Source organism: Pseudopodoces humilis, chromosome 16 (genome assembly GCF_049639895.1).
Source record: "Pseudopodoces humilis isolate 2021_Gansu_Grassland_sample_001 chromosome 16, ASM4963989v1, whole genome shotgun sequence".
NCBI classification, from domain to species: Eukaryota; Metazoa; Chordata; class Aves; order Passeriformes; family Paridae; genus Pseudopodoces; species Pseudopodoces humilis.
Window position 1 is genome coordinate 2,726,902 of NC_142215.1, and position 15,443 is coordinate 2,742,344.

Below are 15,443 nucleotides of genomic sequence, written 5' to 3' on the forward strand. Positions count from 1 at the left end.
AACAGCGCCTGAAATCAGAGAGTTCTCAGGGTCAGGCAGGGTCCTGGGGGTGAGGCAGGGTCCAGGGTGGCACAGTGTCCCTGTGCTGGGGTCAGGTCAGGCCGCAGGAGCAGCAGGACAGGACACAGGGTGTAGGGAGGCAAGGGATGCTCCATGAAGCCTGCAAGGAGCTATGCCCCAGGCTCAGGTCCGTGTAGCCATCTGCCTCCCTCAGCCACAACGGTGACTTCTGGCCATGGGGTCGTCTCTGGACAGTGGATTTTGGCAGAGGGGTGATACCACTTGTTCACCCAAGGTAAACAGCTGGGGAATGGTCTTTGGTAGCAGAACTGGTTAACACTAGTCATGCTCAGAGCTATTGTTCTCCACTGGTATTCAGCTTTGCAGACTTCTGCAGCTATTTCAGGCCTGCTAGAGGGCTCGTGTACCCAACAGCCTGCCTGGTTTTTCTTCTAATTATTTCAGTCAGTCTAAAAAAAGACATTACCTCCCTCTGCAAACCTTGCCTCCATTGTTCTCAGCACAGAAAATAAGAAGGAAAGGAGAATAAAAGTCTGACACCCTCTACCTCCAGGTTAAATGCTCTTCTGCATAGGTATGGCAATTGCTAAGAGGAAAAACAAGAGGCAGCTTCTGCTAACCAGAGGCAGAAGGGATAGCAGGGTATCCATCAGGGCAGGCTACCCCCATCCTGAAGGGCCAGGGGTTAATGGAGGAGCTGGGAATCACCCTGGGACACACCAGGACTTGAAATGAGAAATCCTGGTACTGTCAAGGCACGTTGGCAGAAGAATGATTGCCGTGTCAGCAGAAAGACATCTCACATGGGAGGGAGCAGCTAATAGCTGTGCTGTGATGAATCTGGGTTTTGACAAGAGGCTGAGGCACCAAACACACTCGGAAAAGCCAAGGGAGGACAGATGGGGTCTGACTGCTTATAACTGGTGTGAGCAGGGAGAGAACATCAAGAGGGAGGATGCATTGTGTTGACAACCATGGTCAGGGCATTGTCCAAGCACTACACTTGCCCTCCCTCTCCTCTCACCTGCAGGATTTTGGGGTAAGACCCTCCCATTTGCTCCAGCTGCACAGGGCTGCAAGAGCAGCAGGGGCTGAGCCAGAACTGGAGCTCCTAAGAGAAACTACATACAAATAATTATTAGTGATAATTAGCAAAAACACACTGATGACATCTCCTTCCTATCAGCTTAGCTCAGTTTGGCAAAGGCTCTGGTCTCGCCGAGACAAACCCCATGTTGTATAAACACCTTCTGTGGCCTCCCCTGCTCCTCCTCCATGGCCAAGAGCCAAATCAGGCAAAGAAAATGCTGCCACAAGCATCAGTGGTGGCACAGAAGGGCCTGGCCAGTGGCCAGGGGTTTGACAGCATCCTTCAGGTTCCTTCTTTACCTGGCACAACAGGCACTTCCGAAAAATATGACAAGAAAATCATGACTGGCCATCAGCATTCAGAGCTGTCACCAAGCTAGCATTAGCTCTCTGCTGCCTAATACCAGGTGGGAGCTGGTTTTAAAACATATTTTCTTTGTTTCATTTCCTGAGCCATCAAAATGGGATTTTGGGTGGGAAGTAGGATCATCCCAGCTCACCCACAGCCTTCTCTGTGGGAGTGTGAGAGCAAGACAGGGTGCCAAGTTTGGCTCCAGAATTGTGCCAGACATCACAAAATAAACTATTGAAAAAAGATTATATTTTAGCCAGGCTTTTAAAAGAGCCAAACCCCCCCAAATTACCAGAACTGTTGTTCAGTGTTGTCTGTTTTCCCGGCAGGGCTGGGAGAGGTGAGGGGAAGCCTCTGGCTGTACAGATAGGGTGGGGGCTGTGGTTCCAACTCTCCTGGAAAATTTTAATCGGTCAAAAAGTGAAGAATATTTTTAGCATGCCGTCAACGTGCATGTGAGGACGTGTGTGCTGTGAGAGCATGTGGTGCAGAGGCCACATCCCTGTGATTTATCAGCTATCCTCACCCTTGCAGGTGGACCTGGAGAGACCCACTCTGACCTGCTCCAGCATTGCAGGGAAACCTGTCGTTTGCAAGAGGATGTTCAGTTCACAACAACGGGGAGGTTGGTCTGAAAATGCTGCAGGGCGAGGTGTTCGGCACATGTCTGCAGCTGGGACAGGCTGCCCTGTTGTCTTTTGCATTGATAAGAGATGGTGAAATGCTGCTGCAGCAAAGTGAAATGGAGTCACGAGTGACACCAAGGAGGGGTGGGATGCTGAGTCATGAACAGAGGAAGCTTTTGCAAGGGGACCCATGAGTCCTCCTGCTCTGTGCCTCAGTGGCCTCATCTGGGGTCTTGCAAAACTTGGGGTGCAGGATGTAGAGGAGTTTCACCGAGGCGGGTGTCAGGAGTTCTGGCTGCAGAGACATGGCTTCCCCAAAGCCACTCAGGGATGAGACAGGACTGGGATGGGTGGAGAGTCCCTCCTGCCCTCCCAAACGTGGACAAACCAGTCTCTCCAGCCACAGACACCACATTAGAGAGCTGTGGTCGCCCTCGTGTCTACCTGCCATCCTTTCCCTGCTCCAGGCAGGGAGCTCTGTCTCCTGCATCCAACCCGAGGTGCCTCATGACCAGGGTCAGCCACTCCACCTGCTCTTGCCTTGGTTCTCCTCCACTTCAAATGGCAATAACCCATCTCCGGGGCGCTCTGAAGCCAAGTTCATTAGTGCCTGGCTTTGTTAATTGCTTTGAGCAGGGCTGGACAGACAGAGACTCATTATAGCAGTTGCCCTGTTATCTGCTCAGCACTGGGGAGGGAGGAGGTGAATATGCCTGTGAGACTGGAAGCCAGCGCTGGGCTCAGTGAGGCCACAGGGCTCCTGAGCTGGAGGAAAAATCCTCAACCTCTTCATATGCATGGCAAATTAATGGGGATGTTCTTAATTTCAGCTGTTTGCTTGGGGATAAAACAAAGAGGCCCAGAGAAAGTGCTGGATCTGAATGGATGCACAAAGGTAGGGCTCAATTCAGGCTCTTGATGCCAAGGAGAGCCTGTGGCACCTTCTCAAACTGCAGCATTGTGGGACTAAATCAGTTCTCAGGAGGACTGCAGTCCTCCAAACTACCTGTGCTAGACAAGAAATGTGGGGGTGGCCAAATCCTCAGGCAATGCACGGGGAATTAGCAGCAGCAAAGGCTGGAGGAGATGGGAAACCACACATCTGGAGCTGGCATGGAAGGTTTCTCTTAACCTATCTACCAGCTTTCTGGGCTTAAATCTTGTGTTTTATGGACAAGCCATGTGAAAGGATGGTGCTTCCAGCCACATTCCCTGCTGCAGTGGGGCAGTTGAGGTTATCATACCCAGACTGAGGCTTGGCCAGTAACTCCTGACCTGCCAAAATCCTGGTTTTACCTGTTTTCCTCTTGGCTGATACCAGTCCAAGCTTCTGCCCAAACCAAACCTGGGCTTTTCAGCTACTCATGCTCCCTGTTTTAGATACATGTCTGGAAGAGAAGAGCCAGCTATCTGCCAAAGCCATCAGCCTGCAAGCGCTCGCAGGAACTCGTGTGCTCTCCCTGCTGATCTTGCTGGTTTAGTAAGGAAAAGCAGTCCTGGCTGCAGAGGATGTCTGGTGCTCACAGGAGGGACAAAGGAGATCCAAAACTGTAGGTAAGGAGGTCACTTGCTGGGGAAAAATGGGGGGAGGTGAGTGGTTTAAATGATCTTAAAACCAGCAGTGAGTGGAAGGAATGTGGCCAAGCCCTGTGGCACAATGGCAAGTGGGCAGAGGGATACTGCTTTGTGCTCTCTTCTTCCTTTCTGTTTTAACTCATCATGAGCAGTAAGCCCAGATCAAAAACAGCAAGTGCAGGCTGGAAGGGGTGACTGATGATGCCAGAACATCACTGTTGGTGTCCAGGTGATGGTCATGGTTCATACACAGGCAGGAAAGGTGGGAAGGAGTGAAGCACCTGGTGGGTGAGGGCTCAGATTGATACCCCTGCTCTATTGCTACTTGAGGTGAATGGGAGCAATGTGGGGCTGGAATAGGGCTGGAATAGGTCAGTTCATGCTGCTCTTAGTCCCCAGGTGTTTTGAAGCCAGGGCTGTGCCCCACATCCTGCAGGCAAAACCCTGTCTCTATGTAAATGGCTTGGAGCAGCTTCCCACATCCCTCACCTCATCATCCTGTGCCTGGGGCAGTTGCCTCTGGGCTTTCCCAACAGCTCTGCACTGTTCCTGGCCTTCACTGACATCTCCACAAATGACAAAATATGCCAAAAATAACCCCTGCTCTCCAGCAGGAAGGTGGGATATAAACACACTGACTGTTTGTTAGTGTTAGTGCTTGCCAGGCTTTCAAACTGGACTGAGCTTGGGGGAGATCACTTCCTGCTCCACAGCCCTGACCTCCCACTGCCTCCCTACTTTGTCTAAGCTCAGGAGCTCCCAAAAACACCTCTGCTCTGTGCATGCCACTTTGAGAAGGTGAAGCTGCAGCCCCAGAGGTGCTGAGTGGATTTTTCTGGGTAAGTTTAAGGTAAGGCAGCATCTCTGGGTGCATTGCAGCCATCAGCTTTCCTGTATGCAATGCAGCATTGAGGTCCTCCTGGAGCTGCCAGGATATATAGATATATGTATGATAATATCCTCAGAATATCCTGATTTTGTTTGCTGTGGTTAGAAATAACCCCTCAGAGCAGTGTTATCTGGTACCTGTAGCACTCATGACCTCTGGTAATACAATCCTGCTTCCTGTACTCTTGCTTTCAAGGGCTATCCTGATTCTGATCCCTACCTGCCACCCTGCCTGGTTCCTGAGCACAAAGGAGTTTTGGGGACTGATGGCTTGCACAACAAGCAACCATGGAGTTTGTCTGAAATTATGTCCTCTCTGATTTGATGAGCATGTGAGGAACACAGAGAGGCAACAGAAGGGGTTAAATCAATAGTTACATTTAAATCAATATCCTGATTTATGCTCCTGTCCCAGTGTTGCTGACTTTCTTTGCCCCCTGATTTGAGGGTGCAGACCTCAGTGGCTCATTCTGAGCCACCATTTCTGTGGTGAACATGGATTTTGACAGACATGCTGCAGGACTGGGGCTGATTTGTTGGTTTTTTTGTTGAGAAGAAGGGAAGCAAAAATTAAATAAATAAATGACCATGGCTATGGTCTATGCACCTAACCTGCTGGTGAGACCAGCTCCTCAAAATTTGGTGTAAAACTGTGTATCAAGTTGTTTCTCACCTATGGGTTTCCCTGTGGATGCTGATGGCCAAATTCCTGCTGCTGGCACTTGGGTCCCTGCAGGAAGAGGCTGGAAAAATCCTGTGTCCTGGATCAGGACTTCAGGGTGATGCTTTTCCTGAAGATGCATTGAACAGTGGCTGTGGAAATGAGCTGAGTCTTGGTGCGAACGGAGGGGGGGTGAGATTTACAGCTGTGCCCTGGTTTTGCTGGTGACTCATGAGGTAGGATTGGATCAAGTGAATTCTGCAGATTTACAGCAAGTAAACCCTTTCACATGCAGGGCTTATTGCATGGGCCCACTGTGTCTGAGACAGGTTCTGGAGCTACTGCCCATGGCCGAGCAGCCGGTGTGAAACACTTCCCTGCGATGGAGTTTTCCTCCTGACATGGATTCATTCCTCCTTAGCCTTGCAGTGAGGTGGTCCTGAGAGCACAAGCACTTTGCATTCCTCTCCCAGCACTGTGGCCACCTCCCAGCCTTTCCAGTGAGGCCAAGAGCTTGGTGACCGACTGCCCAGCTCTCAGCTGTGCCAGTGTCCCACCTTAGCACAGACCCGTGGATGGAGCAAGCTGTGGGATGCAGAAGAAGGTCTGGCTGAGAACATGCGGGAAACACTTACTTTCTAAAATTTCAAGATGTAATGAATTTCAGTAATAACCGTAACGAGCCTGAGTGGGGCGAGGAGAGAGGCTCAGATTGTCTGACAGCCACAGCCTTTGCTGTGCTTAATAACGCCCGATTCGGCAGCCTGATGCGCTCCCGGCTCCTTGCTGCCTCCAACATCCCTGCCACTCTGCCATACCCCCCGCATCCCTGCCCCATCTCTCCCCTCAGCTTTCCATCTCAGCCCATCCCGTCAGTCCCCCGCAGCCCGAGTCCCCGCTGCTCCCCGGGCAGCAGCAGCCCAGCCCAGCCCAGCCCAGCCCAGCCCAGCCCAGCCCAGCCCAGCCCAGCGCTGCCCTTCCTCCCGCGGCGTGGTGCCATCCCCACCTAGTGCCGGCCCGGCGCACCGGTCGCGGCCAGCCCTGGAGCTCCCCGGGCTCCCCGGGACCCAGGCATCTCCTGCACGCCCCCGGCTGCACCCGGACACCCGTGGCACGGCCCTGCGGGGGATTTTTGTGCCTCGGCCCGGAGGGATGCTCCGGGGTAAAGGAACGGTGGGAGGAAATGAGCTGATGCAGCCTTTGCGCTGCTCTAGAGGATGGGGACAGGTACAGGCAACAACGGATCCCACATCTGCTGGGGCTGTTGGCTTCCTCATGCCCCATCCTGTGGCCCGGAAAAAAGGCATTCCCCCCTTTCCAGGAGGGGAAACCCAGCTGGGGACGAGGGAAAGGGCTACATCCCATCCCCAGTCACTAAGCTTGTCCCATCCCTCTGGTAATCACTTTGGGGATGCTCCCACACATCACAGGTTTGGAGTTCTTAGTGTCATTTCTCAAGGACACATCACCATGGACCCCACAAATCTCAATGCCTGGAGAGCATCACCTCCCTCTCCCCCCTCCAGACCCTGTAAGCACCAGCTGTAGATATGTAGGGCCTTGAGCAGTTCCCCCTGTACCAGGTCTGCTCTTGTCCTCCTCCTGCCCATCACAGACTCCCAAAGCCACAATGTATTTAGATTTTCCTTCACCCTGTTGCACCTCAGATCCACAAACAGCAGCCCTGTCCCTGTGGCCAAGGGCTGTTCTCTCTGCCCAGGTGCTGTCCAAGCCAGCCAGGGCATCCAGAAGTATCTTCTCACCTGGAACAAGGAGGTGAGCAGTCATCCTCTGCTCAACCACACCAGCTTCCCTGGGTTCGCAACATCCTCCATCCAGTTTAATTTTGGTTAGATGGACACTCTACATGTTGCTGCACTCAGTCCCTGGAAGGGATTGGTTTTTGCGCTGACATTTTCTGAAGTTTTGCTCTTTTTTTTTTGTGCTTTCCTATCCTTTGTCTGGCTCCACCCTCCCTGGCTGTTGCATAGACACTTTCCTCAGCTCTCTCTGGTGCTGTGGCCTTGCTGTCCCAGCCCCACGGGAGATACCAAGGTCACCTGGAGTTTCCCTATGGCTCAGGGGTATTCAGAAGGAGGATGCTCTGCAGGGGGATGCTCCTGCTTGCCCATGGAATCCTATGGAAATCTGGGAATATGCTCAGAAATTTCTGAAAACCACAGGAAAGCACAGGAAAGCACAGGAAAGACAGACTGCAGGAGAGGAGGCAGGAAGAAAGGAAGATTAAAGGGTGATGTGGCCTCCTTCTTATTTCCTGATGAAACAAGGAAAAAGCCCAACACTGCCACTATTTTTTCTTGGAAAACCCCTTGCAGCTCAGCCCTGAAAGCAGGATTCAGCAGCTTGGCGCAACTCAAACGTTTCCTCTGCTGCTTTAAAGAAAATGTTGGAACAGAGCAGGCTTAAATCCTGCTGAAGAGGCCCATTTATCTGGGAACTGAAAGAAAATATTGGGATAATATTTAGAAAAGCCTGTGAATGGGCATGGCTCAGCATGTGTTGGGCAGCAGCAACCTGCAAGCTGCAGGGGGAGAAGCCACCCTCTGCGTGTGGTTAATTTTCCCCTTTTCCCTCATTTCCTTCCCATTTCCTTCCCAGCTCTGAAAGGTTTTGCCATGCCTAGGTGGGTCCTTGACATGTGTTTCCCCCAGGAGAGTGGTAGTGCTGGAAGGAAAAGGGATTTTTCATGAGCAGGGTGGGCACAAACCCTGCCCAGTCTGAGTATCTGGGGGGGCTGATGGGGAGAAGGTGTTTCTTTCCCCTGGTTAACAACTGAGGCTGATCTGCAGGACACACTTAATCAGATATCACTAAAAACAGGGTTGATTCCTGACTAATTGGTCAGTAATAACCATTTAATTGGCAAAGCTGCAGTGAAGCTCCAGCCCTCCCTTCCCAGAGCCATTAGCAGCACCTATTTTAACATTTGGAGCCTGGCTTGGATTCAATAAATGGGGTTTTGTTGGTTTTTTTCACATTTAAAAACATTAATGTGTGTTCAGAATTCAGCTGGACATCTCATTTAGCTTTGAAGTATAATTATGCTTGATGAGGACTAATAAGCAGCTTTCAAATCGAGATCAGGTTAGCATCTCTCCTGCTGTCTCCTGCAGGGAAGCCAATATTCCACAACAGCTGATTTTTATGGGACTAATCCACATATGTCCAGGGCTCCATAGAACTTGTCTTTGACTGGCTTTAAAAAAAAAAAAAAAAAAATATTTCCACCTAGGATGAGTTTTTATTGTTGTGGAGTTTTGCTCCATGTAGGATTTCCACCTTCTGTGGGTCTCAGGTCTTTTGCAGGATGCAAAGGGCGATTTGCTGAAAACAGCCTTTTTCTACTCCCCAGCCTCACTAGGAAAGAAAATAAATATTGGAGTGGATTTTTTTCAATGTGACTAAGGGAAATTAAATTCTCAGCCCCAAATTCTGGTCCCAAGCCTTGAGACCTTGATGTTGGCTTGAAGTCTGGCTGTGGGCTGAAGTAGATGTTGCCAGTCCCTGGCTGATGGTTGAATTGGTGTCGAGGTCGGCCCTGCTCCAGCACCAGCGCCTGCCCTAAGGTGGAGCTGCTTCTCTTTCAGCATCGTGGCCACCCAGAGAACACTGGATCCAGTCTGGTCACCCAAATACTGCCTGCCTGCAGCTTCTGAGCAAGGCTCAGACAAAAGAAAACCCATCCAAACTGTGGGTTTATGTTTGTTTTCCACACTCCCTTGTTGAAATTCCATGTCAAAGGTAAGCTCACTTGGAGATTAGGCTTTGGAAAGTCTTGCTGTGCTTCTGAAACCTTCAAAAATGCCCTTGGTGAGCCCCAAGAATGCTCTGCCTCTGGAATGGGGAGTGAGTCCTGGTCCCATCTTGCCAGGGGATGAGAGCACACAAACCCATGGGACACTCCCTTCTCCACCAAAAATTGTCCCTTCCCAATGGAAGGAACATGTCCCAGAGGACAGGGGGCCCTCCTGTCCTTTGCCAGCCGAGCCCCTCCACTGTCCCACAGGATCACTCCCACAGCTGTCTCTCTGGCAAACCCTAAAGTTGCTGCTCTAAGGCCCCCCACATTCCCAGCTGAGTCAAAATACTCTCAAAATCTAAAGGTGGCAAAGGAGAAAACTCCTCCTGTCCTGTTCTGTCACAGCTCTGGGGGCTGGTAGGGGGGTTAATGGCCACCAGCCAAAAGCTGTTGAGGAAAGACCTTCAGTTGTAAGCACTTGGTGCTTGGGCAGCCCTCCTGCATTTTTTTCTAAGACATTATGCAGCAATTAAAAAGCTGCAGGTAAATGCCAAACCCCAAATCCTGGCAAAGGTGCCAGCTGCTCTGCAGTCAGGACAGACCCAGCCACTGACTCCAGGCTGACCATGTTCCAGCCTTAAATAGCTGCTTTTCAGGGACAGGTGTGTCATGGCAAACTTTATTTTTCTGGAAACAGCAAGCACATTGTGCAGGGCAGGCTTTCCAAGGATGCTCCCCACACCCTTTTCAGGAAATACCGTGCAGCTCTCCTTCGTGCCATGCCAGTTTGTTTTTTGTTTTTTTTTTTAATTGGCATAAATGATAGACTCAGCAAGAACACACCGTGTTTTCCCTGGGCTGTCGGATTTTATTTTGAAATCACTGCTGGTTTGATCTTTGCATCTCTCCACCCCCAGGCTCATCGCTCTCCTCTTGTGTTTCTGCTCCTGGTGTTTGTTCCAGAGCAGTGGGGTTTGCTGGGAAGTGAAAATGCAGTGGGGAGGCTCATCCTGTGTCTGTCACAACTGGGTCCTTGGCATATCACCCCACCTGGGGGTGAAATAGGAAAGTTGTGTTTGATCTGACAAAGCCACCATAGAGAGCAGACAGCAGCTGTCCCTTCCTGGTGATCCCCAGCCCCTTCTAGGAGCCCAGCTTTTGATACCAAGTCCAGCCCTGGAGCCATCATTCCAAGAGCAACAGCCATGCTTCCTTTGGGGGAACCTGAAATAGCCTCCCCCTGCATGGTGACAACACGTCTGCCATGTGGCACCGGTGTAACCGGCTCTTCCAAGACCTGCTCTTCCAGGGGTGTGGTTGGGTTGGCTTGGTTTATTACCAGCACCCTCTTGGCTCTGATGCTTCTCCCTGGTACAGTGCTCTCAGATGAATTGGGATGGTGGGAACAACCAGGAGAGGTGGAAGAAGGATTCCTATTTCACATGTGGGATGGGTGCCACCAGGACACATCCCTGTGGTACCCTCTCTGTACCAGCAGCCTCTCCAGGTGAAGCATCTCCCCATTCTACCACCCTTCACTTGGGCATTTCCTTCCTTGTCCTAATTTCCAACATAACAATAAGCCCCAAACCTATTTGAGACTGGTGAAAAGGCTTGGGTTTGGTCCCTTTTAGTTCAAGTCCAGAACACAGTCAATTATCTTGGATTGATTTCCCCACCCTAAGATTGTGTGTGCTGGGCCCAGCTGTCTCCAGAGCAGCCTTCAGCCACCGAGCTTCAATTGATTCTAAACTTCAGGATCCACCTTTTGGATATTTTTTTCAGGCCTGAGTCCATAATGGGCCCTTTCTCTTTTATTTTTTATTACTAGCATTTTTACTAGGATGACATTTGGACTAGGCAGGGAAATCTTCTTGCCTGCTACACCAGTACCTGACAATCAAGATTTAATCTTTCTGGAGAGGAAGAATGCATCAGATGGAAAAAAAAATTCTTATATCTGTGAAATTGCAGAGAAGCGCAGCAGAAGAAGCCTGTGGGAAATCTCCAGCCCAGCCTGGAGCAACACAGTGACTGCACAAGCCTTGACCATCGCTGGACAGATGTTGATCTAATTACAGCTAAAACCTCTGGTGCTGGGGATGCTCTGCTCCCTGTACCCCGAGTGTATCATTGCAGCCAGGCAGCCTCTCTAATCCCCAATTTAAATCCCTTTGGCTGCTGACTTCAGTGCTTGGAAGAGGTGCTGGATTGCAGAAAAGCACTGGCACATCCTCCTTGGTGATCCCTGTGGTTCTGAACTCTTCCACCCTGGCAGGAGTGCTTTTTTCCCTGTAATTTTCCCCACTTCTCCCTGAGAGCTGCCAGGGATAAGAGATTTATAAAGTGGGTGTTCAAGAATTTGGAAATTACTTTCCCTGTATCTGCAGCGTTGTGACCAGGGCTGGGCACCAACACAGAGCTGCTTGTCCACACCTCCTTGGGCCTTGCCCCACCTCATCCCCTCCTTCCTCTCCATCACATTTGATGTCACCTCTTCAGACTGAAAGCTTAATCCAGATTTAGAAAGGGAAGGAAAAAGGCAGGGACAGGATTTTTCCAGTGAGCACGGATCTCCTGGGAATTCACCCAGGGCTTTCCTAGCTGCAAAGCTGGTGGCTGCTGCACGCTGACAGCAGCAGCAGCATTGCCAGAGCCCAAGTGCTGCTGTGACACATCAGCCGTGGGGATGAAGCTCCACGGAGGCTCCAAATCTTATTTTCCACTGGCAAGTTTCACTGGCAACTCACTTGTGTGCAGGATTTTACCATTAATATCCCCAAAACCATCTGGCCACTAGTTAGTCTGGGGTTATATTAACACCTAAAAGGGAAAGCAGAGGAAAAAAAAATAGATTGAGATGAGTGAATATAAATGTGTCGTGGTTTAACACAGTTAAAATGGAAGAACACTGATTTCTCTTGCAGATTTACAAGTCCCTGGAGGGGAGCAGGGACTGCAGCCGAGAGCCCGGTGCTTTGCCATCGCTTCTGTGTGCTGGAGTGAGCCGGGGCAGCTGCCGGAGGACGATGGAGGCATTGTGCTGCCGGACAGGTTTGAAGGCTGGTGTTAATGAGCTGGTGTTAATGGGCTGGTGTTAATGGGCACCCTGATGGTGAGAAGTCAGCACTGGAGCCGAGCCGTGCTGGAGCTGGGGGTTCTTCCACGTGGCTGTCACCGGAGAGGGAAGAGTCAAGCTGCGGTAGCTCCCCGGTGCAGACAAGATGCTGAACTGCATCGCTTTAATTATGACAGCGCAAATTTCCTTCATTTGGTTAAGCCTGGGAGCTACAGAAAGAGCTATTTCCAGGTGTGCTGGTTTAATTATTGCATGGCCTGGATTGCACACCGTGCACAGCTGCATGGCCGGGGTTTGTCGGGCTCTCCTGCGGACCGGGACAAGTTCGCAACCATCAGCACGGCGGTGGCCCCGCTCACGCCTCTGCGCAGCCCAGCACACGGGCTCTGCTTGGGTCAGATAAATGGGTTTTAACCTGATTTGTACTGTAATCTCCATGTCGACAGGCTGTCATCACGCACAGGATAAAACCCCAGCTCCTGTGGCCGGGGGCCCGTGGGGTTTCACCGGGCAGCTCCTGCCAGCAAGGCTGGCCGATGATTCCAAGCCAAATGCCTTTCCTGTCCTGGCATCCCAGGGACACCTCTGGACCGTGGGCGCTTGCAAAACGGCTTTTGTTTGCTTAACTCCTTGCACTGGAGCAGACAGAGGCACAGCTCCCACTGTCCTGTCCCTCCTCCGCAAGCAGGAACAGGGCGACAATCCCGCTGCCCTGCAGGCAGCTCAGTGCCAGCCCTGCCATCCCACCCCTGGCAAAAAATAGCACCTTCTGTGTGCGTTATTTGTACTTTCCTTTTCTGAACGTGCCTTAAAAAGAAGGGTTTGGTTTTCAAAGAAACAGCATTTCAATTACATTCTTCTCTGCTCGTCCAGCTCTTCGCTGTAACCCCATTGCCGTACAGAGCATCCAGCGTGCGTGGGACGTGGTGGGATTTTAACTGTAATTCATGGACAGATATAAAATGCCAGGGTTATTATGAATTTTATTCAGGAGAGATTAAATGTTACTGGTTCAGCAGTGCCTCTTTCCATGCTTCCTATGCAGCAGCTTCTGTTTAACCTCTCAGCTCACAAAATTTATTGTGTTGTTTGTGGCTCACTGTAATTCTCCAGGTTTTCAAATAATCCCAAGAAAAGAGTTAACTGGAGCCTCTGCCTTAGTCTACATCCACTGCAAAGCATGTGGAGCCAAAAGCTGTCTTTCCTGACACCCTTGGTAAGTTCCTTGGGCTCATCTGGGAAAACTGGCACTGTGAATTACAAAATCATGTCAGTGGGAGATGGGTCAGGAGCACTGCAAGGACCAGGGAGCACCAAAACCTGGGTCCCAACGTTGCAGTCAGTGCTTGGGCAAGGCTCTCACCCAGCTCTCATGGTGTTGCAGGCTAAGTTGGTGCCACTGGACCCACAGCAGGGCACAGGGCTTTACTGGTACCAGTAACTATTCCCCAGGCAGATACATGGGGAGTTGTGGTGAATGGCCTTGGGAAGGAGGGTCTGTGATGTAGCTCGTAGCTAGGTTTTGATGGCCATGATGATCACTGATGGCCATTGCAGTGGAATGCAGAGCACTCCCAGACATGGATTCAGACTGATTCTCCTGGGATTTGTCCATTTTTCATCACTTAACACAGACACAATGAGGTTTTGCACACACACTCCCACAGAGGCAACCCCTTTCCTAACTTCACTGTCTTCTGAAAAGCTTCAGAAAGCTTTTCCCACTGCCATAGCCTAAACCCTCCCTGCTGCTGCCAGAGCTCATTCGCCCTTCTCTGCTCCCTGTGGAGAGACTTCACCCCTCCTTTGCATCCCCTGCCTACACCCCACAGACCTTCCCCAGCAGAGAGAGGTGGATGTTTTGAAACCAAAGGGTTTTCTTTCATCTGTTCCCATTTCTCCTCTGGCTCTGCCCTGCTGCATCTCTCTGGACGTGCATTGCACATGTAGCACACCCAGCACCCGCCAGCCCTGCTCATCCATCTCACACACCTTAATCAATGGGAAACTTGAGGAAAAGCCCATAAACCAGATGGGAAATGAGGATTGGATTTGCAATGTGCTGGTGCTAATGGAAACCATCCTTCACTGCATAATCAGAAGGAATGGCCACCCACAACCCATCATTTCTGCCCAGGGTGCTCACAGGGTAGCTCTGTGAGGACATGTGGGGTGATGAGCCCTGGAGGCTCCAGTGTCCTAGCAGTGATAACCCACAGTGATTTCCGTGAGCAACATCTTATGGTGAGCTCAGAGTCACCAAACTCCCCATTGCCTGCAAATTGTGGCAGCAAATTGTCACATCCCTAATTCCAGCACGACACTGCACACAGAAACCCTCCAAATCCCCATTTTGCTGATAATTGTAATTTCCCAGGATAAGCCTGCCTGTGGCACAGGGACTCACCTCTGTCTGGCCCCTCCATGTATTTGCTGCCTGCAAATGGGTCAAAGCCAGCCCAGTGCAGGAGCTGCCCGAGGATTTTGGCCCTGTCTGATGCAGAACACGCTCTCTATAAATTTCCCTTGGATTAATCTTGCCGCTGAGCTGGGAGTACTTCCCTATTTCCTCAGGCTGTCACGAGCTCACCTGCCCAGTGGCAGGGCTGGTACAAGTGGGTGGCACCAGACTGTGATTTTCCTCTCCAGCTCCAGTTTGTACTTATTGTTCCTTGGACACCCCCTTGCCCTCCCACACCCAGGTGGGTTTTGCAAATCTGTTTGGGGCTCGGGAAGATATTTGTATTCAGATGGATGTGGTGTGGGTCTTGCACCCCAAATACCAGTCAAATCTGGTCAGGGTCTGGAAAACAGATGACACCCACTCTGGGACTCGCAGCCACCCTGAGACCATCTCTGCTGGAGCCTGTGGATGCAGCTGCTCATTGTCAGAGCCCTGGGAGCCCTGGGCACATTTCTGAAGCTCAGATATGATTCAGGCGAAGCTCTGGTGTGATGTGAGTGGATGCAATGCCACTGAAACATCCTTTCATTTTGGGCAGTCATCAGCTCCCTGCGGGCCTTGGCCCACATTGGCAGAGAGGGCTGTGGAACAGAGCATCCCTGGCCCGCTCCTGAGCCCGGCCTTCGTATGCACCACCACCTTCTCCAAACAAAGCCCAATTTCTGATATCCCACGAGGTCTCTGCTGTTCCCTGAATGGCATCCGTGGGAGGCAGACTCAGCACTACAGCCCGTCTGCCCCAGCCTGTGGCTTATGGTGCTGCTCCTCGGGTGTCCACGGCCAGGTTTATCCCCAGAGTCCTGTCCCAAAACCCTGCCCACTGGCCAATTCCTCCTGGCCTTTTCCAAGTCCACGAGGAGCTGGCTGGGGTTTGCCTGGGGGTGCAGGGAGGGTGCCAGGGGGTGCTGGGGGTGGAGTGGAGATGCCC